Source organism: Elephas maximus, chromosome 13 (genome assembly GCF_024166365.1).
Source record: "Elephas maximus indicus isolate mEleMax1 chromosome 13, mEleMax1 primary haplotype, whole genome shotgun sequence".
Lineage (NCBI taxonomy): Eukaryota > Metazoa > Chordata > Mammalia > Proboscidea > Elephantidae > Elephas > Elephas maximus.
The window spans coordinates 30,201,249-30,226,936 of record NC_064831.1 but is presented as its reverse complement, the minus strand read 5'-3'; the positions used below and the strand labels follow the sequence as shown (position 1 = coordinate 30,226,936).

Below are 25,688 nucleotides of genomic sequence, written 5' to 3'. Positions count from 1 at the left end.
CTATAAGGAGGTGGCAGAGCTGGCCTTCAGACCCAGAGCTGGAGTTCTTATGAGCTGCCTGGGTATATATCCCTGACCACACCTCTGTTGCTGCCTCACGAAAGATGTAGATTTACTAGATCTTAAGATGTAAACATTTTTAAGGGTCTTGATATCACCAAACTGCTTTCCAGTGACACGAGATGGTTACATAAATTTGTATTCTCATGAGCACTGTGCAACTGATTAAGGAATCTAAATTTTAGATAAACCCACAGTAAATGGAGGTGTTTCTTAACCTCTTGGCAATGTGTCCATAAAACCTGGCCACATATTCTCAAAGAACCTGCATAAAGGTGAGAGGGGCTTGGATTAAAGAGATTAAGATGGTCAAACTCTCTTCTGTCCATTTTTAAGAATCAGTTTTATTCAAGAGGAACTACCTAGTGTACTCAAGACTACATCAAGTATCTATAAAGTTGCTGTTTATAACTCTTGATATTGGAACAAAAGAAATAATCAAGACAATTATGGAACCAGAACTGTTCAATCTCAGGAAACTTTTGTCCAAAGCAGGCTCTCAATGTTGTTAACAACGACAAAGACTTACAGAGCACTATTAACTGACTACGTAGCTTTTTCATCTTCCTTAGACCAAGCCAGTATTTCCCACAATTTCCTGAAAATAAGAAACACTTGAACTGTTGTTAAGCCTAAAAAACCAAACCCACTGTTGTCAAGTTGATTCCCATTCTGTTGTTAAACACGCATAAGTAACCCGGCCTCCCCTGGGGAAATTCTGCTTCAGTAGATGTGGGTTGGAGCCCTTTAATCTGTGTTTTGACAAGCATTCTAGGTGATTTTTATTTTAGGGGAGTTAAGTAAACACTAGAAAACACCACTGAATATTTATAATAAGTTCCCTTTTCAGTATTAAGCTATTAAAATGAAAACGCTTGACTTTAATTAAAATGAGGTGCTGAAGAGAAAATTACAAAGATCAATTATTACAACGAAAGTAACAATTATATACTACCCTCATTTAACATTCTTTACCCACACGAATAAGTTGTTAGTTGCCCTTGAGTTGGCTCAGACGCATGGTAACTCCAAGTACAACAGAATGAAAAGTCACCAGGTCCTGTGCCACTTTGTGATTGTGCTTCCGGTCCAGACGGTTGTTGTGGCCACTGTGTTTTATTTACTTATTTTATTTTTTATTGTGCTTTAGGTGAAAGTTTACAGAGCAAATTAGTTTCCCATTAGTTTGTACTTAAAGTGTGTCTATGACATTGTTTGCATTTCTCCACATTTCTGCCGTGGATTCCCTGCTTCCATTCATCCGAATTTTCTACCCCTTCCTGCCTTCTCATCTTTGCTTTTGGGCAAATGTTGATTGTTCTAAGGAATACTTTTCTCTTGGGAGTAATTGATTATTTTATGGGCCTGTCTATTGTTTGGCCGAAAGGTGGTCTCCAGGAATGGCTTCAGTTACAGATCAGAAGGGTGTATTAGCGCCATATTCTCAGAGGTTCCTCCATCTCTGTCAGTAAGTCAGATCTTCTTTTTGAATTTGATTTTTGTTCTACATTTTTCTCTCACTATCTCTGGGACACTCTGTTATGATCTTAGTCAGAGCAGTCAATAGTGGTAGCTGGGTACCGTCTAGTTCTTCTGGTGTTGGGGTTGTGTAGACTGTGGTTCATGTGATCCATAGCCCTTTGGACTAACTGCTCCCTTGAGTCTTTGGTTTTCTTTACTATCCTTTGCTCCATACAGGAAGAGACCAATGGTTGTATCTTAGTTGGCTGCTTACAAGCTTTTAAGACCCCAGACACTACTCACCAAAGTAGGACGCAGAATTTTATCTTTATGAACTATGTTGTACCAATTGACGTAGATATCCCCGGAGTGTGGTCCTTCACCTTTGAGCCTAGGAACTTCACCCCATGAGGTGTGTGGTTATATCAAAGAAGTTTCCATGACTATGCCCCTTGTATGCTCTGTTGTCTATATTAATATGCATGCAGCACCTAAAATGATGTATGTAGAAATATCCATAACCAAACCGTACACTCTCCCATACCTCTTTAGCATACTTATCTACTTATGTATCCATTAGTAAATTATTGATTGTTAATACTATTGTTGCAGAATTGTTTATGAAAAAAAATGATGTATGTAGAAATATCCATAACCAAACCTTACACTCTCCCATACCTCTTTAGCATACTTATCTACTTATGTATCCATTAGTAAATTATTGATTGTTAATACTATTGTTGCAGAATTGTTTATGTTATAGTAATTACCATAGTTGCCCTTTATTCTTGCATTCCTCTAAGTGTCTTCCATTGCCTTGGTCATGTTGTGCTGCCTTCCCCCATAGTGTGTATTACCTTTCCCTTCATCGATATTAACACATATCTTCTATCTAGTTAGTAATTTTCTCTCCCTCTCTGTCACGGATTGAATTGTGTCCCCAAAAAATATCTGTCAATTTGGCTAGGTCATGATTCCTAGTATTGTATGATTGTCTACCATTTTGTCATCTGATGTGATTACCCTATGTGTTGTAAATCCTATCACTATGATGTAATGAGATGGATTAGTGGCAGTTATATTGGTGAAATCTACAAGATTAGGTAGTGTCTTAAGCCAATCTCTTTTGAGATGTAAAAGGGAGAATTGAGCAGAGAGACATGGGGATCTCACACGACCAAGAAAGTAGTGCCAGGAGCAGAGCACGTCCTTTGGACCTGGGGTCCCTACATAGTGATGCTCCTAGTCCAGGGGAAGACTGATGACAAGAACCTTCCTCCAGAGCCGGCAGAGAAAGCCTCCCTCTAGAGCTGATACCCTGAATTTGGACTTGTAGCCTATGAGACTGTGAGAGAATAAATTTCTCTTTGTTAAAGCCATCCGCTTGTGGTATTTGTGTTATAGCTGCACTAGATGACCAAGACACTCCCCCTCCTATCCCTTATAATCATTAAAGAATTTTTTTTTCCTGTGCATAAACCTTGAGTTCTTATAATAGTGGTCTCATATAATATTTCTCCTTTTGTGGCTGATTTATTTCACTCAGCATAATGTCTTCCAAATGCATGTTGTGAGATGTTTCTTGGATTTGTTGTTATTCTTTATCGTTGCATAGTGTTCCATTGTGTGTATGTACCACAGTTTGTCTAGGCATCCATTGATGGGCACTTAGGTTGTTTCCATCTTTTTGTTATTCTGAATAATGATACAATGGACATGGGTGTGCACGTGTCTATTCGTGTCACAGTTCTTATTTCTTTAGGGGTATATAAAACTTTTTTTTTTTTTTTTTTATACCTAGGAGTAGGATTGCTGGATCATATGGTATTTCTATTTCTGGCTTTTTAAGGAAGCATCTTCCATAGTGATTGCCACTATGTGTTCTGAGCACTTCCAACTTAGGTGGCTCACCTTCAAGCACTGTATCTGACGATATTCTGTTGGGATACGTAGGGTTTTCACTGGCTAATTTTTAGAAATAGGTCACCAGCCCTTTCTTCCATGTCTGCCTTAAGGTGGAAACTCCACAGAAACCTGTTTACTGTGGGTGACCCAGCTAGTATTTGAAATACCTGTGGCATATCTTTCAGCATCACAGCAACATGCAAGCCATAGCAGTAAGACAAACTGACAGAGGGGTGGTAGAATACCTAAATATACCAAAAATCCACAGCCTTCAAGTTGATGCCAACTCATAGTGACCCTATAGGAGAGAGTAGAACTGCCCCATAGGATTTCCAAGGCTGTAAATCTTTAAGGAAACAGGCTGCCACATCTTTCTCCCATGGAGCAGCTGGTGGTTAGCAGCCGAGCACTGTAATCACTCACCATCAGAGCGCCACCTAAATGTACATCTCTTAAATTCTCTTTAATAGGCATATGCAATTTGCAAATTACCCTAACATAAGCATGGACTGCCAGGCTGCCTCTAGAACCTCTGTAGTGTCTTTTTCCTAGATCATAACACTTGGCACGTGTTAGGTTAAAGGGCCATCTTCTCTTTTTTAGATCCTGAGGCAGTGTAGACTGGAGAACTGATCACTGAGATCCTGACATAGCTCCTCCTGCCCTCCATGCCTGCTCCACCCACCCAGAGTCCCTACAGTGGGAGCCCCTGAGCTTCAGGGGTGACCATTTGGAATGGAAAATACATTTCCCATGGAGATATTGATGGTTGATCTGGGCACTTACTACCATTAGTAGTATTAGTTCTATGAAGAAATACGTATAGCTCAAAACTACGTTTGGGAGAGGGTGTCTGGGGCTCTGGTATCGCTCTGTCTCTTGATCTGGATGGTGTTTACCCTGTTGTGGTCCCTTTGTGATAATTCTTTGAGCTGTTCCCTGAGGAATTGTGTGCTTTTTTGTTAGTAAGTTGTATTTACTTTAAGTGTACTTATAAAAGTTATGCTCATTAAAAGTTTGTTTTTTTAAAAACTGCATGTTGAATATACTCTTTCGGAAGTTAGGGACAGCCACATGGAAATCTCGCCTAAAGGGTAAAAAAATGATGAAGTTGTCATCATATTTTCTCCACATGCTGGATAAAAGGAGATTTCAAAAGAAACACTTCTAACGTTGCTTTTTTCTTTTCATCTTTAATGAAAGAATTGAACAGACATTAAATCGAAGCACAGATCATGACCCTGGAGAGAGCTCTTCTCCTCTGTCTGGCTTTTTAATATGTTCTTTCTAAATATTTGGTTTTAAAGGAGTGTGTCAGTCTGTGATATGGCCTGATGCTTCTAGGAGTAAGTGCCCCTAAAGGCTCTGGAACATCTTTCCGTGGCTAATGGACCAGCCTGGGGAGATCAGTGTGTCACCATTTCAAGAAAACATTACCAGGAAGTATGCTCCTGCACTAATGGAAGACAGTAGCAATTTCCTTGTCACCTTCTCAATTGTTTTGAAGTATTATTTTAGTTATTTATTTTCCTTTACAGACTTTATATTCAAACTAAAGTTAATTATTTATCGCCCTTCAATTTCTTAGTCCTTGGACCACGGTTGTACTGTTTACCGGTTTTCGTTCCTCCACCACAGAGAACTTCAATGGCTATGGAATAAGAGGGGCATCTTGTGCCTTTCATGATAACACAACAGGGGGTGTCTTAGTCATCTAGTGCTGCCATAACAGAAATGCCCCAAGTGGATGGCTTTAACAAAGAGAAGTTTATTTCCTCACACTAAAGTGGGCTAAAAGTCTAAATTCAGGGCATCAGCTCCAGGGGAAGGCTTTCTCTCTCTGTCAGCTCTGGAGGAAGGTCATTGTCCTCAATCTTCCCATGGTCAAGGAGATTCACAGGCCCAGGGACCCCGGGTCCAAAGGACGTGCTGTTCCCAGTGCTGCTTTCTTGGTGGTATGAGGTCTCCCACTCTGCTTACTTCCCTTTCCTTTTATCTCTTGAGAGATGTACCGAAGGAGGTAAGTTGCATGCACAAATAACCCAAATACCAGGGAGGACGAAGTGCCCTAAGTGAGATACAACGAGCTATGAGAGTCAGAAGAAGAGGTTGCCCTGGTCCAAGGGCTATCATTTGAGCTTCACTATCAGGGATGTGCAGGATTTGGGTTGGGAAAGATGAAGAGAAGGCCACACCAGCCTCAGGAGGAACAGACACCACCAAGGCAAGAAAGGCAGTTCGTCAGGCAGTTCTTCAGGGGGACAACCCTGGAGTTGAATCTTATGGCATAGGAAGAGGTTAGGTTCTCAAACCATCACTTAAAAAGAGAGTCACACTAATGAACCACAACTACTACAGCCTCCACCAGGGTCCAGCACAACTAGATGGTGCCCAGCTACCACCACCAATTGCTCTGACAGGGATCACAATAGAGGGTCCTGGACAAAGCTGGAGAAAAATATAGAACAAAATTCTAACTCACAAAAAAAAGACCAGACTTGTTGGTCTGACACAGACTGGAGAAACTCTGAGTATGGCCTCCGGACACCCTTTTAATTCGGTACTGACTCACTCCTGAGGTTCATCCTTCAGCCAAAGATTAGATAGTCCCATAAAACAAAATGAGACTAAATGGACACACCAGCCCAGGGGCAAGGACAAGAAGGCGGGGTGGGGACAATAAAGCTGGTAACGGGGAACCAAAGGCTGAGAAGGGGAGAGTGTTGACATGTGGTGGGGTTGGCAACCAATCTCACAAAACAATATGTGTATTAATTGTTTGATGAGAAACTAGTTTGCTCTGTAAACCTTCATGTAAAGTACTATGATAAAAAAAAAGAAATCACGATGACTAAATGACCCTTGACAATTCAGACATACTGTCTTTCGACAATTCCAATACCACCAGTTTTTCCTCCAGTGTTAGAATCCATCACAGCTTCTATAATTGAGCACCAGATGAGGTAGAATGTATATGGCCATGTTCTCTGTGTGTGTGTGTGTGTCTGCGATAGAGACATAGAGAATACGAATGTATCTTTAAGAAAACAGGATCACACTCATCATGGCAGGATGCTCATACAGTAATAACCACAGAAGAAATTCTCTTCAGGTTTCCAAAAGACAAATGGGCAAAAGTAATTTCATTTAAAGGAAATACTGATGGTTAATGATCATATTAAATATGTCCACATCATTAAAAACCAAAAACCAAACCTGTTGCCATTGAGTCAATTCCTACTAATAATGGTAACTCCATGTACTATAGAGTAGAACTGCTCCATGGGTTTTCTTGGCTATAATCTTTATGGAAGCAGATCACCAGGCCTTTCTTCCGTGGCACTGCTGGGTGGGTTCAAAAAGCTAATGTTTAGGTCAGTGTTGAGTGCAAACCATTTGCTCCACCCAAGGAACTGTTCCACATCGTGAGTAACCAAATCAATACAAATTTCAGAAACAATGATATACTATTTTCTTTCTATCAAATTAGCAAATATTTTAAAATAATACTGTGAGTGAACGTGTGTATCTCAACCTCATGTATTGCAAATAGGAATGGAAACTGGCACAACCTTTCTAGACAGCAATTATCTGATGTTTTGTTTTCTTGAGAACCCTAGAAATGTTAATACACCTTGATTTGGTAATTTTACATACCGGAATCTATCTTGAGAATATAGAAATGTGGATGAAGATTAGTGTTTAGGAAGTTCACTGAAGCTTTGTTTATAATATTGAAAATTTAGAAACAACCTAAATGTAACCTTATGGAAATTAGTTGCATAAATGATGATATATCAATTAGTGGAATATTCTTCAGTTGTCTAAAACTGTTTTCAAATAATTTTGCTGACATAAAAGTACATATTACAGTAAAACCTGCAAAAGCTGGAACTTGTATAAGGCAGAAACCTGTCAGAGAAGGAAAACTCAAATATTTTCCACTAAAATGAGTGATAGAAAAGTAGTAACATTACAGCCTCTCAAAGGTGGAAAACTGACGAAACTCAGAAAAAGGCAGTCCCGTTGAGTTGTGGCTTTCACAGACTTCACTGTATATGATAGGTTGTAAAAAAAAAAAAAAGTAGGTTTTAAAATTATGTACATAGTAAAAGTGTGAATGAAGAAAAATAGAGACAATAAATGATCGCCATTTTTAATTTATTCATATTTCAAATATTTATTAAGCATCTTATATGCCGGCACTATATTTATCTGCCACCACATGTCTGTCAGTTTGTCATACTGTGGTGGGTTGCATGCTGCTGTGATGCTGGAAGCTATGCCACCAGTATTTCAAATACCAACAGGGTTACCCACGGTAGACAGATTTCAGCAGATCTTCTAGACTAAGACAGACTAGGAAGAAGAACCTGGTGATCTAACTCTGAAAAAATTGGCCAGTGAAAACCTTATGAATACCAGCGGAACATTATCTGATATAGCGCTGGAAGATGAGCCCCTCAGGTTGGAAGGCACTCAAAAGATGACTGGGGAAGAGCTGCCTCCTCAAAGTAGAGTTGAGCTTAATGACATGGATGGAGTCAAGCTTTTGGGACCTTCATTTGCTGATGTGGCACAACTCAAAATGAGAAGAAACGGCTGTAAGCATCCATTAAGAAATAATTAGGTCACCAAATCAATACCGTTTACAGTAGCCCCCAAGGAGATAAAATACTTAGGAATAAATCTTACCAGAGATGTAAAAGACAAAGAAAAGCACAATACACTTCTGCGAGAAACCAAAAGAGACCTACATAAGTGGAAAAATATACCTTGCTCATGGATAGGAAGACTTAACATTATAAAAATATCTATTCTCCCGAAAGCCATCTATACATTTAATGCAATTCTGATCCAAATTCCAACGACGTTCTTTAATGAGATGGAGAAACAAATCACCAACTTCATATGGAAGGGAAAGAGGCCCCAGATAAGCAAAACACTACCGAAAACAAAGAACGAAGTGGGAGGCCTTACTCTACCTGATTTTAGAACCTACTATTTTTTTATACTGCCACAGTAGTCAAAACAGCCTGGTACTGGTACAACAACAGATACATAGACCAATGGAACAGAGTTGAGAATCCAGACGTAAATCCATCCACATATGAGCAGTTGATATTTGACAAAGGCCCCAAAACTGTTAAATGGGGAAAAGACAGTCTTTTTAACAAATGGTGCTGGCATAACTGGATATCCATCTGCAAAAAAATGGAACAAGACCCATACCTCACTCCATGCATAAGAACGAGCTCAAAATGGATCAAAGACCTAAATATAAAATCTAAAACAATAAAGATCATGGAAGAAAAAATAGGAACAATGCTAGGAGCCCTAATACATGGCATAAACAGTATAAAAAACATTACCAACAATACAGAAGAAAAAGTAGATAACTGGGAGCTCCTAAAAATCAAACACCTATGGTCATCCAAAGACTTCACTAAAAGAGTAAAAAGATTACCTACAGACTAGGGAAAAGTTTTTAGCTATGACATTTCCGATCAGTGCCTGATCTCTAAAATATACATGACACTGCAAAAACTTAACTGCAAAAAGACAAATAACCCAACTAAAAAATGGGAAAAAGATATGAACAGACATTTCACTAAAGAAGACATTCAGGTAGCTAACAGATACATGAGGAAATGCTCTCGATCATTAGCCATTAGAGAAATGCAAATCAAAACTACAAGGAGATTTCATCTCACTCCAACAAGGCTGGCATTAATCCAAAAAACAGAAAACAATAAATGTTGGAGAGGCTGTGGAGAGATTGGAACACTTATACACTGCTGGTGGGAATGTAAAATGGTGCAACCACTTTGGAAATCAATTTGGTGCTTCCTTAAAAAGCTAGAAATAGAACTACCATACGATCCAGCAATCCAACTCTTTGGAATATATCCTAGAGAAATAAGAGCCTTTACCCAAACAGATATACGCACACCCGTGTTCATTACAGCACTGTTTACAATAGCAAAAAGATGGAAGCAACCAAGGTGCACATCACAGATGAATGGGTAAACAAATTATGGTATATTCACACAATGGAATAGTACGCTAAAGTACAGTGATGAATCTGTGAAACATTTCATAACATGGAGGAATCTGGAAGGCATTATGCTGAGTGAAATTAGTCAGTTGCAAAAGGACAAATACTGTATAAAACCACTATTGTAAGAACTCAAGAAATAGTTTAAAGAGAGAAGAAAATATTCTTTGATGGTTACGAGAGAGAGGAAGGAGGGAAGGAGTGAGGGTGGGAGAGGGGTACTCACTAATTAGACAGTAGAAAGAACTATTTTAGGTGACGGGAAAGACCACACACAATACAGGCAAGGTCAGCACAACTGGACTAAACCAAAAGCAATGAAGTTTTCTGAATAAACTGAATGCTTCGAAGGCCAGCATAGCAGGGGTGGGGGTTTGGGGACCATGGTTTCAGGGGCATCTAAGTCAATTGGCATAATAAAATCTATTAAGAAAATATTCTGCATCCCACCTTGGAGAGCGACGTCAGGGGTCTTAAATGCTAGCAAGTGGCCATCTAAGAAGCTGCAATTGGTTTCAACCCACCTGGATCAAAGGAGAATGAAGAACACCAAGGACACAAGATAATTATGAGCCCAAGAGACAGAAAGGGCCACATAAACCAGAGACTCCCTCAGCCTGAGACCAGAAGAGCTAGATGGTGCCCAGCTACAACTGATGACTGCCCTGACAGGGAACACAACAGAGAACCCCTGAGGGAGCAGGAGAGCAGTGGAATGCAGACCCCAAATTCTCATAAAAAGACCAGACTTAATGGTCTGACTGAGACTAGAAGGACTCTGGTGGTCTTGGCCCCCAGACCTTCTGTTAGCCCGGGACAGAAATCATTCCAAAAGCGAACTCTTCAGACAGGGATTGGACTGGACAATGGGATGGAGAGGGATGCTGGTGAGGAGTGAGCTTCTTAGATCAGGTGGACACTTGAGACTATGTTGGCATCTCCTCCCTTGAGGGGAGATGTGAGGGTAGAGGGGGTTAGAAGCCGGTGAAAGGGACACGAAAAGTGAGAGTGGAGGGAGGGAATGGGCTGTCTCATTAGGGGGAGAGCGATTGGGAGTATGTGGCAAGGTGTATACAAGTTTTTGTGTGAGAGACTGAGTTGATTTGTAAACTTTCACATAAAGCACGATAAAACAAAAAAAAAAAGTTCCAATCTCCCTACAAAAAAAGAGAAATAATTGGAACGCGGAATGTATGAAGTATGAATCTAGGAAAATTGGAAGTCATCAAAATGAAATGCTTGAAGATTGATATCCTAGGCATTCGGACTTGGACTTATTGCCGTCAAGTTGATTCCTGTTCATAGTGACCCTATAGGACGGAGTAGGACTGCCCCATAGGGTTCCCAAGAAGCACCTGGTGGATTTGAACTGCTGACCTGTTGGTTAGCAGCTGAACTCTTAACTACTACACTACCGGGGTTTTCTCCTAGGCATTAGTGAGCTGAAATAGAAAGGTATTGGCCATTTTGAATTAGACAATCATATGGTCTGCTATGCCAGGAATGATAATTTGAAGAGGAATGATGTCTTCTTCATGGAAAAGAACATTTCAAGATCTCTCCTGAAGTACAGTGCTGTCAGTGATGGGATAACACGCATATGCCTACAAGGATAACCCCAAAGGTAAGGAAATTGAAGATTTTTACCAACTTCTGTAGTCTGAAATTGATCAAACATGCAATTAAGATGCATTGAAAATTACTGGTGATTAGAATGCGAAAGTTGGAAACAAAAAAGAAGGATTGGTAGTTGGAAAATATGACCTTGGTGATTCAAAGGACGCCAGAGATTGCATGATAGAATTTTGCAAGACCAAGGACCTCTTCATGCCAAATACCTTTTTTCAACGACAAAAATGGTGACTATACATGTGGACCTCACTGGATAGAAAACACAGGAGTCAAATCAACGAACGACATCTGTGGAAAGAGATGATGGAAATGTCAATATTATCAGTCAGAACAAGGCCACGGGCTGACTTGCTCATAGGCAAGTTCAAGTTAAAGCTGAAGAAAATTAAAACAAGTCCACGAAAGCCAACGTATGAGCTTGAGTATATCCCACCTGAATTTGGAGACCATCTCAAGAACAGATCTGATGCACTGAACGCTAACGACTGAAGACCAGACGAATTATGGGATGACATCAAAGACATCATATATGAAGAAAGCAAAAGGCCATTAAAAAGACAGATAAGAAAGAAAAGACCAAAAGGGATGTCAGAAGAGACTCTGAAACTTGCTCTTGAATGTTGAGTAGCTAAATCAAATGGAACAAATGATAAAATAAAAGAGCCGAACAGAAGATTTCAAAGGGTGGCTCGAGAAGACAAGATTAAGTCTAAAAATGACATGTGCAATGACCTTGAGATGGAAAACCAAAAGGGAAGAACATGCTCAGCATTTCTCAAGCTGAAAGAACTGAAGAAAAAATTCAAGCCTCAAGTTGCAATATTGAAGGATTCTACGGGGAAAATATTAAATGATGGAAGCATCAAAAGAAGATAGAAGGAATACACAGAGTTACTGTACCAAAAAGAACTGGTCGATGTTCAACCGTTTCAGGAGGTAGGATATGATGAAGAACCAGTGGTACTGAAGGAAGAAGTCCAGGCTGCACTGAAGGCAGTGGCAAAAAACAAGTCTTCAGGAACTGAAGGAATCCCAGTTGCACCAATTGAGATGTTTCCACAAACAGATGCAGCACTAGAGGTGCTCACTCATCTATGCCAAGAAATTTGGAAAACAGCTACCTGGCCAACCAACTGGAAGAGATCCATAGTTGTGGAAATATTTTTGGAAACGTGATCCAACAGAATGCAGAAATTATCTAAAAATATCATTAATATCATACACAAGTAAAATTTTGCTGAAGATCATTCAAAAACTGTTGCAGCAGTACGTCGAAAGGGAGCTCTGAGAAATTCAAGCGGGATTCAGAAGAGGACATGGAATGGGAGAGACCTTTGCTGATTTCAGATGGAACCTGGCTGAAAGCAGAGAATACCAGAAAGATGTTTACCTGTGTTTTATTGCACACAGTTGAATGTGTGAACCAAAACAAATTATGGATAACATTGCAAAGAGTGGGAATTCTGGAACACTTATTTGTGCTCATACAGAACCTGTACATAGGTCAAGAGGCAATCGTTCGAACAGAACAAGGGAATACTGTGTGGTTTAAAATCAGGAAAGGTATGCATCAGGGTTGTATCCTTTCACCATACTTATTCAACCTGTATGCTGAGCAAATAATCTGAGAAGCTGGACTACATGAAGAAGAACACAGCATTAGGATTGGAGGAAGACTCATTAACAAGCCGAGATATACATTTTTTCATTGAAAACAAAGAGGACTTGAAGCACTTACTGACGAAGATCGAAGATTACAGCCTTCAGTATGGATTACATCTCAACATAAAGAAAACAAACGTTCTCACAACTGGACCAACAAGTAACATCATGATAAATGGAGAGAAGACTGAAGATTCTCAAGGATTTTATTTTACTTGGATCTACAATCAACACCCTTGGAAGCAGCAGTCAAGAAATTGAATGATCTGCATTGGGCAGATCTGCTGCAAAAGACCTCTTTAAAGTGTTGAAAAGCAAAGATGTTACTTTGAGGGCTAAGGTGTGCCTGATCCAAGCCATATTTCCAATTGCCTCATATGCACGCAAAAGCTGAACAATGAATAAGCAAGACTGAAGAAAAATTGATGCCTTTGGATTATGGAGATGGCGAAGAACACTGAATATATCATGGACTGCCAGAAGAACGAACAAGTTTGTCTTGGAAGACATACAGCCAGAGTGCATCTTAGACGTGAGAATGGTGAGACTTCCTCATGTCCTTTGGATGTGTTATCCGGAGGGACCAGCCCCTGGAGAAGGATATTACTAGTATTAGTAGAACACTTCAGCCATTTGCACCACCCAGGGACTCCTTGGATATCCCATAGGCACCACAGACTCAACTTGTCTAAACTCAACTCATTTCCCCCGTCACACTTGCGCTTTCTCCATTTTTCTCTCTTGGTGAATGGTTCCCTCCATCCGCTCTGTTTCTCTTTTCAGCAACGTGGGTGATATCCTCCCCTTGCTCCCCTTCCTTTTACTAGGCATCATATTCTAAAGGTCCTACCTCTGTCATACATTTGGAGTCTTCCATGCCTACCCCACCTCCACTCCCTTCCTAGACTGGCTTTTTCCTGCATGCTTCCACAGTTATCTTTCTGAAACACAAATCTAATCAGGTAATTTCTCCACCTAAAATTCTTGAGCGGGTCCCATAGCTTTTAGACAAAGATCAGATCTCTTAGCTTAGCAGAAAAGACCCTTGTGTTCTGATAGTTTGCTGCCCTTGATAACTACCTCTTACCTTTGTTCCTCTACCCTGCCTTCTGAAACCATGCAGAACTTTGGATCTTCCCCTTTCCATTCTCTTTATTCTGCCTCATGCCTGCTCAGTCTTCAAAACTCTAATGCACTCTCCTCTGGGAACCCTTCCTTGATTTTCCAGCATGATTTGAAATCCACTTCTATGTTCCTGGAGCTCTGGGGGCACAGTGGTTAAGACCTATGGCTGCTAACCAAAAGGTCAGCAGTTTGAATCTACCAGCTACTCCTTGGAAACCCTATGGAGCAGTTCTACTCTGTCCTATGGGGTCTTTATGAGTTGGAATCTGCTGGACAGCAAGGATTTCTCCATTCCTATAACCCTTTGGGCATACGTGCTTCTATCATAGCAATTTTACAATGTACTAGTGGTATTGGTTTTCTTGTCTTCTCCCCCCACTAGACTGAAAGGCACCTGAGAACAGGGACTTCATGCTTTTTCCGACTTTATGTTCTCAGCCTGGCACATAGGAGGCACTCAATAAATGTTTCTGGAAGGAAGGAAAGCAGGAAGAGAGTAAGGAGGGAGACTCCCTACATCCTACAGAGTAAAACGTAAGACCCAGAGAGAATAATGTCTCATCATTTTCAGCACTGGTTGTGTCAGAAATTTACCTAAAGACAGAGATGTTTTTCTTCTCTCATATTCAGGGAACTGTGATTGCTGTCTTAGTGACTAAGTGTCCCATAATGGAGGCTGGCCCTCTTCAGCTCTCTCAGCCCGATTAAACTAAAGCCATTTCCCCTGAAGCGACAGTGTTTGCGTTTGTGTTTACAGGGCTGAGGGAGGACGTGTTTTCTGGAATAGACTTGAAAACCGAGCCAGCCTGCTTGGTCTGACCCCTAGTGCTGCGATTGGCCCGTCCTGGGAGGCTGGCCGCAAGACTTTAGTCTTCGCACTGGGGAAATCTTTCCGGAATTGGGCACAAACTCTCCTGTTTGTTTCCATGCTCTTTGTGCGAGGATTAGCTGTCGCGCCGGGTCTGGGAACGCTGCGAGAGCTGGGCCACACATAATCCAGGATTTGCATCCGCCTCGCGGTTTATGGAAAACAGATGCCTCTCTACTCCGGGGCCGAGCACAGAATGGAAATGACCAACCAGAGAGCCATTGGGAACCAAGGACGCCGAGTTAAGGCCCTTCAGAACCCAACCAGGAGGCAGATTTCCCTCCCCGTGTCTGTTTCTACTACTTAAGGTAACTGCCGCCCTGAAACATCAGCCTATCGCTTAGAAGACGCCAGGCGATAAAGCAGTTTCAGATAACACCGGGCCGCAGGACGGCGGCTGCGGCGGAGGGAAGGAAAGGCGGAGAGCGGCCGGCGCCAAAGCCCCGTCGCCTGCCCGCCGCCTGAGCTCGGGGCTGAGCAAAACGCGGCCCTGCGTGGCGGCCGAGCGCGGCGCGGCCCGAGCGGACGGCGACAGCCCTGGCGAGTGAGTGCGCGTCTCCTCCGCCGAGCAAGTCGCGGTAAGGCCCCGCGCGGGCTGTGGCGTGGGCTGCGCGTGCGCGACCCTGTCCGCCTGGGATCTCCTCCTCTGGTCAGGGCTCGGATGGATGAGGGGGTAGGAAGCCGGACAGGATCCAGGTACGGAGCCTCACTGCGGTGGTCGGAAGCCAGCGTGGAGCCGGCGCTGGTGTGAGTCGGCCGGCTGCAGAGCGTTGCCTTCGGGCGCTGCGGAAGTGCTGAGCCTTGACATTGCGTTGCTGCGGGGCAGAGAGGTATGGGGAGGCGCCGGCCGACCCCCTGCCATTTCCGAAATATCTGGGTAAAGCTTCGGAAGTGGGGCTTTTAAAATCACTTTGCACTGAGGAAAAAAAGGTACTCTGCAATCTTTTCCTTCCCCTGAAACTACTCAAATAGATCTCCTTCCAATCAGCCCCCACTCATTCTTTGGCCCAGTGACACTACACTCCTGGCGTATTAAAGGAGACAGAAGTTGATTTGTTGGGGGCTTACACATCTCTTTTTAATTGATAGTTATTCTGAAAATACATGTCCCGTATTGAAAACTGCATGCTGCTTGCAACTAGCTAAAAGACGGGTGGAGAAGTTTGTCGCATCCAAAGCACTCTGTGAACCCCAGATTTGTTCCCATCGGTAGGTAATCCACCCCTACAGAGCGACTGGTTGCTTCCTCACTCCACTCATACCCCGACTTTGTAAATCACCAGCCTTAATTTGTGGAACAGAGGCAGCTTTAGATTCAAGCCCCTTTTCCCCTTTTAAACAGTTCATTTTAAAGCATTTAAAACCCCAGACGTCCAGAGACTAGGCTAACCCCTGGAGTAGGAGGGATGGTCGTTTTTGTGGCAGTATACACAGGTATGCCTTTTTTCTCTACCCACTTTTTAGCTTATTTTTCGTCCAAAAGAGGGGATCCAATTTTATATGGGTATTTATGGACTCGTTGCAGGAAAATTTGCATTTCCGGGTTCCTTTAAGTCAGGGGGTGGGAGGAGGTGGTGAACCCGGCTGGTTCACTACCTCCCAGCTCTGCTTGACCTCTAGTCTCAGATTTCCACTTGATTTCATCTTTGGCAGAACTAGTACCTGCCTTTCAGCTCAAAGAAACAAAAGAGCAGGAATGACTCAGAACTCTTTGACTACCAAACCTTAACCCTAAGACATAAAGTATTTGATTGAATTCTTTAGGGCGGACATTACATTTCCTTTCCCTTCAAATTTAGGCACATGTAATAATTAAGGATCAATAAAAAAAAAAAAAGTCTTGCTTCCCTCTTCCCTCAGGTAAATATGTATATGGTTGAGTCAGACTGGGCCGCCTACACTAATGAAATGTCTTCAAGGTGAGATAAGTTCTGGACTGGGTACAGAAGGGTTAACCCCAGATCTCACTCACCCTTCTATTTGCACATTCTTTTTCCTGGTAGCCTCCCATTTCCATCTACCCTTTTCTATATCCCATTTAGGTACATACCGTGGCTCTGTTTGTGTCATAGGACCTAGGATATCATTACCTTTCAATGTCAAGGTTTGTTTAGATGACAGCGCCTCATATCAATATTCTCTGATAAAATTTTTCCAATTCCTGCCTGTATTTTCCTGGAAAATTCTATGTTTATTAAATCCTCCATTGGAAATTCCATTGTATCTTTCAAAAGTAATCATAACACCTACACCTTGGATTATGGTCCTTGCATCACCGTATTAATGCTGAATTGCATGGCTCCCTGATTGCCTGGTCCTCTCCTTATTTCTATCTCATACTGAGGCACAAATGAGAGGAACTTCTCATAAGACTCTAAATAGGATAGGGAGACTCCCTGAGAAGTAACATCTTATGCCCCGACCTTTCTTTGATCTGCTTTCCAGTTGAATTCTGTCCTTTGAAGTTCTGCCCATTGACTGGAAAGAGCTGGATAGTTACCTTGTGGCTCAAGAGTTATCTGTTTATTTGGCTGTTTTCTGAGTAGCGCTAACTCACCACTTCTCCGGGTGCTGCTTGGTGAGAATCTGGCTGGCCTGTTCAATGGAGATAACCCCATCTGAAAATGTAATTCTGAAATTCTGGAGAGAGAACACTGTGAGAGCTTTGTCCTTTTCTCACTGCCCCACTAAAAATGACAACTGCTTGGTTTACACTAAATCCATCTTGGATTATAAATTCCCAGAAGATAAGAATCTTAGCTTGATTTGTACAGGCACTAAAAGTTTCTGCTGGTAGGTGCTGGCAAGATGCTTTGATGCTGCTGCTAATGATGCAGACAGGAACAATGATGGTTTTCCTGAGAAAACATGTTCCAGGATAGCTGTTTGAAAGGCCTGAGAATGTTATCTTAAAAGCCTTAAGGGAAAGGCTGAGGTATTACCATACTCTATCACCAACAGCCTGTCTTATACTCTTATGTATGGTACTAGGAGCCCTGGTGGCATCGTGGTTAAGAGCTACTGCTGCTAACCAAAAGGTTTGGCAGTTCAAATCCACCAGGCACTTCTTGAAAGCTCTGTGGGGCAGTCCTACTCTGTCCTATAGGGTCACTATGAATAGGGATTGACTTGATGGGAATGGGTTTGGTTTCAGGTTTGGTACAGTATTAGGCCTTAAGACTGACGGCTAGTTAGGAAGAAAATGGTAGTTCTTTTATTATGGGTAGTACTTGGCTTTAGGTTAAAAAAAACTGGTGAGTGCAACCTTTCAAATAAGTAGGTAGAGGGGAAGTTAAAACCTGTTGCCGTGGAGTTGATTCCAACTCATTGCGATCCTATAGGACAGAGTAGAGCTGCCCCTTGGGTTTTCAAGGAACACCTGTTGGATTCGAACTGCCGACCTTTTGCTTAACAGCCGAGCTCTTAACCACTGCACCACCAGGACTCCTAAAGCCGTTGCCAAACCCAAAGCTGTCAAGTCAATTCCAACTCATAGTGACTGTATAGGGCACAGTAGAACTGCCCCATAGAGTTTCCAAGGAGCGCCTGGTGGATTTGAACTGCCAAACCTTTTGGTTAGCAGCTGTAGCTCTTAACCAGTATGCCACCAGGGTGTCCCCAGGGCTCCTAGAGGGGAAATTAAGGGGAATAAATCTAGTGACAATGAGCCACTGTTTACTAGCCACTCAGCCTTTATGTATTTTTGGAGAGCTTAGTGGAAATTCAACCTCAGACACTGAGCTTTTGTTGACAAATATTTTCTTACGAATAACCTATTCCTTCCCATGTAAAGCTATTAATTTTGCACATCCTGCCTTTGAATTCCATCCCAAACCTTGAATAGACTATCCTCTCCCTAGAACTTTCCATACGTTCTCCTTTTCATAACACTGTACATGTCTAGATGAAACTTGTTTATGCAGAAGAGCTGGCTTGGAAGATTAGGATGTGTCCTTGAGTCAAACAAAAACACTGATCTGTCAGCATCTTTATTGACTTATGACGGTTGAGAAGTGCTCCAAAAGACTCTGTGGCTACAGGTTTTGCTTCTGCCTAAACTACAATAAAATGAATCAACCTAAAATATGCTGACTTCTGGAACCAGAGCAGTTTGTTAAAATATGCCAGAGGCAATAAGAGTTCTGAGAGGTGATTAGCCTTTCAAATCACCATCTCCTCATTGTAAATGTTTCCTCCTTTCAGAATGCTTGCTGCTTGAGGGATGTCTTTTTTAGTTTAAATATAGTCTTTGATTTAAACCAAAATATCAAGAGAGGTATAAAGTCTTGCTGACGTGCCTAACTCCAGTTGCTTTGGCGTGCCAACCCCGTATGTGTCAGAGTAGAACCGTGCCCTTTAGGGTTTTTGTAATATACACACAACACATATAACATTTCATCAATTTCCACAGGTACAAGTCACTGACATTGATTACATTCTTCTGGGGTGTGCACCCATTTTCGCTCTCTTTTTTCCAAACTATCACACCACGCTTAACATACCTACAATGCGCACCAAGCAAAAACTCCCTCCCACCCCTCCCTCCTGCCCCTGGCAACCACTAATCACTCTTGGTTTCTATGTATTTGCTTATTTCACATAAGTGATATACAGTATTTGTTCCTGTGTCTGACTTTTTCACACAGCATGATTTCTTCAAGGCTCATCTGGGACTTCATTCCTCTTTATGGCTGAGTAATATTCCACTGTATGTATGTACCACATTTTGCTTATCCATTCATCAGTTAATGGACATTTTGGTCTAACCAGTTCTAAGGCTGTGTTGGGACACTTTTAAGTGGTTCAGCTGCAAATGCCTCTTGAGGGAATCAAGATGGTCCCTTGACGTGAGATTTGCTTCCTCTATCCATGAAAGGTGTGTTCTTAAGCTCTGTCAAAAACCAAAGTGCTGGTCCCACTCAGTCTAGAGCAAGGCAGAATGAAGAAAACCAAAGACACAGGGGAAAAATTAGTCCAAAGGACTAATGGGCCCCAAGTACCATAGCCTCCACCAGACTGAGTCTAGCACAACTAGATGGTGCCCAGCTACTGCCACCGACTGCTCTGGCAGGGATCACAACAGAGTGTCTCAGACAGAGCTGGAGAAAAATGTAGAACAAAATTCAAACTCGTAAAGACCAGACTTACTGGTCTGACAGAGACTGGGGAAACCCCAAGAGTATGGCCCTCGGATACCCTTTTAACTTAGTACTGAAGTCACTCCTGAGGCTCGCCCTCCAGCCAAAGGCCCATAAAACAAACAGTAATACACATCGCTCAGCCATGTATACGAGACTAAATGGGCATACTAGCCCAGGGCAAGGACAAGAAGACAGGAGGGGACAGGAAAACTGGACAAATGGAAATGGGGAACCCAAGGTCAAGAAGGGGAGAGTATTGACACATCAAGGGGTTGTCAACCAATGCCACAAAACATTGTGTATTAATTGTTTAATGAGAAACTAATTTGCTCTATAAACCTTCATCTAAAGCACACACACACGCACACACAAAATACGCAGAGAAACACTAAAAATCAGTGGAACAGAATAGTCTTATCGTGAGTAGATACGATTTGAATCGGGCAGCATCACCCTGAAGATATCAGGAAGGCTCTGCAAAGGGGATAGTGAAGGCAGGTTATGGCGGGGCAGGTGGTGGGGAGTCCAGGCACAGTAGTCTCCTGAAGGTCATTATAGTTCTCCAAAAGAGCCCAATGCCTAAGGCAAAACGATTTCCCCTAAGCTACTTTCTAGGCTGTCATTTGACTTGAAGGTGACTTTAGGAAAACAGTTCCTTAAAAGCTCGAGATTCAAAAGGACACCTGAGGGCAGACAGCCTGAGCTGGCTGCCCCCAACTCCACGGACCCAGAATTCTGGACTCCAGAAGAATTAAAACAGGCTCCTTACCAGCAAGACTGCCATTGTGTACATGGCCCTGTTCCTATAGTGCTCCTTCTCCAGCCACCAAGCAGTTCAACAGTGACCTTGGGTAGCACCAAAGTAACCCATAATGGGAGTGTTGCTGGAAGGTAATTGATAGATATCCTTGAGCTTTGCATTAATTAAGAGGATGAGATCAGGTCTCTTTAATCATGAAAATAGGCTCTCAGACTAAACAAAGACAAAACTGTCTCTTGCTGACCACATACAATTTATTTAAATTAGCATTGTACATTCAACAATGGTGTCAAAGCTGTACTATAAAACTGCCCAATCCTGCAAGTTTTCTGGGCCTTTGCTTTGGCATAAAAAAGGCATTTGCCACATTGAATGGGATTTGCATCTTGTTAGCTTGCGTGGAAGGGTGCAGGTCTATTTTTTTCTCTGGGGCAGTCTGCTTTAGTTATGGTTCTGCTGGGAATTAAAATATTGAAATAGAAGGAGAAAGGAAAGGGCAGGAATTTGCAAGATACTTGAAAGAAGGGAAGCTTAGGGTTAGATCTGACCCGTCCCCAACTTTTGTAATTCAAGATTGACAGTACAGTTTGCTTTGGCAACAGCAAAGTCTAGCTCAGTGTGTAGTAATCTCATCCACATTGGTATGTGAATTACCGCCTTGTAGATTTGGGGCAGCTGGTTTACCTCTATTGCTCACATACGCCTCTTTACCCCATGAGCTGGATTCTGTTTATGGAAAGCAGGAGTCCCTGTGGTGCAAATGGTTAATGTTCTCTAACCAAAAGGTTGGTAGTTTGAGTCTACCCAGAGGCACCTCAGAAGTAAGGCCTGGCAAACTTCTGGAAAATCAGCCATAATTTTTGTAAAACAATAATTATTTTTAATGGTGGCACACAGTTCTACTCTCTACACTATAGAGCACAATTCTATTTTGACACACATGGGGGCTCCAGAGTCAGAATCAACTCAATGGGCAACTAGTGGTATGGACCCGTAAACCCACTGCCATTGTCGACCTTTGGATTAACAGCGGAGTGCTTACCCACTGTGCCCACAAGGGCTCCACTGGTGATATGGAAGACAATTTAATTACCATATTAGTCAAAGAAAGAGAATCTCTTATGAAATGCAAATAAGTAGTTTGAATACTCCCTTACTTACCATGGCCAATCAGAAGCCACCCCCAAAAAAGTGTGTAAGAAGATATTCAAATAGACTGTCCTCACACCTCGACTCCCACATCAACCACTCCATCTGACATCCTCTCCGTCCTTTCCTTCCAGGTTCATCCCGTTTTCTTCACCACTCAGATCCTAGCTATCACCTTAGTACTTCCTGGGATCTCTAGAACAGAAATTAACCACACGTCCTTGGCCACTTTATACCACATGTGGGACTAATGGCTAAGATGAGCAGTCCTGAGTAGCTTTAGGATGTGGCTTTGAAGTTAAGAAAAAAATTTACCCCAGGGTGAAAAACCCAGTGTGACTGGCAAAAAGTCATAGTCCACTTATAAAATTTTGTGTAGGGTAATTCTAAATGTTGGCATCCTGAGTACTGCAGAAAACAAAGGGCAAACGATGGGTATCTTTTTTTCTTCTAAACCTTAGCAAAAAACGAAGCCGCTGATGAAATGAAACAAATAGCTACAGAGTGTGGTCTCGTGGTTCCTGCCACCGTGAAAAGAATTGTTTTTTACAAAGCATGGTCCATTTTATAAAACCAGTGCTTTGCCAATCTGTGGTACCACTTCCTCTACAACAAATGAGCCTGGAAGGTAATGGTGTAAATGGTAAATGCTTTCTTTTGCCCCAGGTCCGTGGCTGCCGCACAGTCACACTGTATAATACAGTGACATGTTGATTCTGACTCATGGAGATGACTCCCAGTGTATAGAGTAGAACTGTGCTCCATCGGGTTTTCAGAGCTGTGACCTTTTGAAAACAGACCACCACCAGGCCTGTCTTCCAAGGCGCCTCTAGGTGGATTTGAACCCCCAACCTTGAGCACCTATCTGTTTGTGCCACCCAGGGACTCCTGAAGTGGCATGACTGAGTGCCATTTACTTAGAGGAAGGATAACTGGAATCATTTTGGTTTTTCCCCCCTATTTTCTACCGTCAAATATCGGCTCTTCTCAAAGTGCTCTTCATCCCTTCCCCCCACGGACATCTCAGTCCAGAAACCCAAAGTATAAAGTAATTCATGCCTGAAGGCTAAAACCCACTCAAAGCTGCCAAACCAACCACTAAAAAAAAAAAAAAAAAAACCACTAAAGCAACATAAAAAGATCTAGGAGCCTGGAAAATGGAAGAGGGAGGAAAGGGTGTATGGGGCTGTCTTCAAAAAAAAAAAAAAGCACTGCTTTTTGTGAAATTTACTCTGATTTCTCTACCTCAGCTATAAGCCTCACAGGAAAGGTGTGTTTTATTCATTTTTAACATCATTTCATTAAAAGAAAAAAGTTTGGATTGCTAAGGAATCTACTCTATAAGGCTTTTACTTGTTTTTTATTTATTTTTTTACTTGTGGTCGATGTAAATTGTTTTGCTTAAACAAAGGTTCTACATTTTTAATAGGCACCTACTAAAGATCAAATTCATACTAGTCTCTAAAAAGCCTATAAATATCAAGACTCAGAAATAATTATAAAGAATTTGCTTTGAAGAGTTAAAACCATTTCTGTAATAGGAGGAAGACAGATTTGTTAGGTTCTGGAATTCTGGATCCCATCTGCATGGGAGCTGGTTTTCATTTATAATGTGGTACAAAATATTCTTGGCATGTTTGGGGCTAATTCCACATGCCGTGTTCCATGCTAATACTCAGTCTAGATAGAACTAAGTGGATTTATTTTTGTAGATAAATTTTTTCCTAAATCATCTTCTCTTAATCAAGTCCCTCGAATAATTACGTTCACTGAAGAGAGAGCGAGAGCCATAGGCTGAATAAAAGGAAAAAGAAATTGAAGAAGAGGAACTAAAGTTAGAGCTTAAAGAACGTGCCAGGTTTAGATGGAAGAAAGTGGGAAAGGTGTAATAGGCTGTTGGGAACAGCCCAAGCAAATGTACAGAGCTGTCTTATAGATGGAAATTCTTAGGAGATAAATCTAACTGGAGGAGGGGTTGACCAAAAGGTCTAGGTGGGGGAATTCGTGGGAATTAAGGTTAAATAGGGAGAATGGGCCCGAACCAAAGAGGATCTTTAGTGCCTGACGTAGAAACATAGGCTTGATGTTTAGGTGCTTGATTCTGCTTGATTCTTGAGCAGCAGAGTAAGAGGAAAAGCGGACTAAAGGTGGAGTGACAGCAGAATGCAGAATACACTGGAGGCTGAGAGCAGGGGATGCAGAAAAAGATGAGAGACATTTCAAAGAAAGAGTTGAAGAAATTTAAGTAGTAGCAGTGGTAATACATTCTAAGCCCCATGTGCTACAGTCTTTGACCTTGATGACCAACTGCTGGGATGCGAGAAGGCTGAGTGTCTAGTGTCTTCAGGGTTTCTAGCCTGGGAGAAGGACCAACAGTGAGGTCATCAACAGCAGAGGGAGAAGCTGGCAAAGGCAGGAGGGGTGAGTCAGGGCTGCACGTGCTGAGTTCGAGGTGCTGACAGAGCAGGGTGGGGTTGCCCTGAGCCAGCTGTGCTCCCTCTAGACATGGATTTGGGAGTGAAACACACTCAGTGGTCATTTAATCCACGAGAGTGGGTGAGATCTCTGACGGAGCGATGTTTTGTAAGATCCTCAGAGCTAGAGGATTGGTAGGAAAGAGTCAAAGAAGCATTGAAAGAGGCAGCGGAGAAACAGTGGAGTTCTCTGCCTCCAAAGCTGAACAAGAGTTTCAAGTAAAAGTTTCAGGCCAGGAGAACAGATGAGAACTGGTGAGGGCCAACTGGGGGAAGACTTTGGTTTTTGCTAAAATTAGGACATTGGGGGGAAAAGGTATCAGGGAAAGAAAGGGAGGGTCGGAGGAAAGAAGGAAGGAAGGAAGGGAAGATGATAATCACAGGGTGTAGGATTAGGAAAAAGGTCTGACAGGGATTGGACTGGACAATGGGATGGAGAGGGATGCTGGTGAGGAGCGAGCTTCTCGGATCAGGTGGGTGCTTGAGACTATGTTGGCATCTCCTGCCTGGAGGGGAGACGAGAGAGTAGAGGGGGTTAGAAGCTGGGAAAATGGACACGAAAAGAAAGAGTGGAGGGAGAGAGTGGGCTGTCTCGTTAGGGGGGGAGCAACCGGGAGTGTGTAGCAAGGTGTATATAAGTTTTTGTGTGAGAGACTGACTTGATTTCTAAACTTTCACTTAAAGTGCAATAAAAATTTTTTTTAAAAAAGGGTCTGAGTTTTCCCTTAAATTCGGTTTATTGAGATACGGTTTACATAGAGCAAAACTCATCCCTTTTAGTGAACAATTCTGTGCGTTTTGATAAACACGTGCAGTTGCATAACCACCGTCACAGTCATGATGTAGAAACATTCTTTCACACTGAGAGGATTTTTTGGAGAAAACCAATGTGTATCTGAAGTCAGAAGGGAAGGAACCCGCGCTAAAGGAGGTAACGACAGAGCTGAAGAGGGAAGGGTTGAGCCTGGGAGCGAGGTGGTGGAGGGTAAGCAGACAGGTGAGAAGGAGAATTTTCCTGTCTATGAGATGGAATGGAGGGATGAATGCACACACTCAGGATCTGTGATAAATTTCGGGGTGAATTCCTGACTTCCTGCCAGCAAATCCATTTCCTGCTAAGCAAGACTTTGAATGTCATATTCCATAGCTTCTGCCTGGGAGGTATTATTTCCTATTGCAATTACTGTCAGCAGGCATTACATCAAAGTGGATGCCAGCCCAGGCCTGACTTTTCGGGGGCTGCGCGCCCAAATCCTGCTCCATGTAATATTGTAGAATTTTCAAAACTAGCGACTTAAAAATTCTCCAGAGTACATCTGCATCTTTTCCTGTTCCACACCGAAGAAAAATTTGGAGGCAAGATGGCTTCGGTCCCCATAAATACATGTGGCAG

The 25,688-nt window shown here is 42.3% G+C and overlaps 1 protein-coding gene across 10 annotated transcripts in view; it reads left to right on the top strand.

Annotated features, from left to right (window-relative positions):
• TRIM2 (tripartite motif containing 2) overlaps nucleotides 1–25,688 on the top strand; it is a 198,858-nt gene that overhangs the window by 68,069 nt on the left and 105,101 nt on the right. For 2 of the 10 annotated variants that reach the window (XM_049852750.1, XM_049852747.1), the window contains exon 1: nucleotides 14,563–15,349. The exons of 5 other annotated variants lie outside the window; for them this stretch is intronic. The gene's annotated coding sequence lies outside the window, so the exon portion shown is untranslated. Of the gene's footprint in view, nucleotides 1–14,562; nucleotides 15,602–25,688 lie in introns of those variants that run through there. 3 more of the 10 variants (XM_049852749.1, XM_049852748.1, XM_049852754.1) reach the window with 3 other exon arrangements.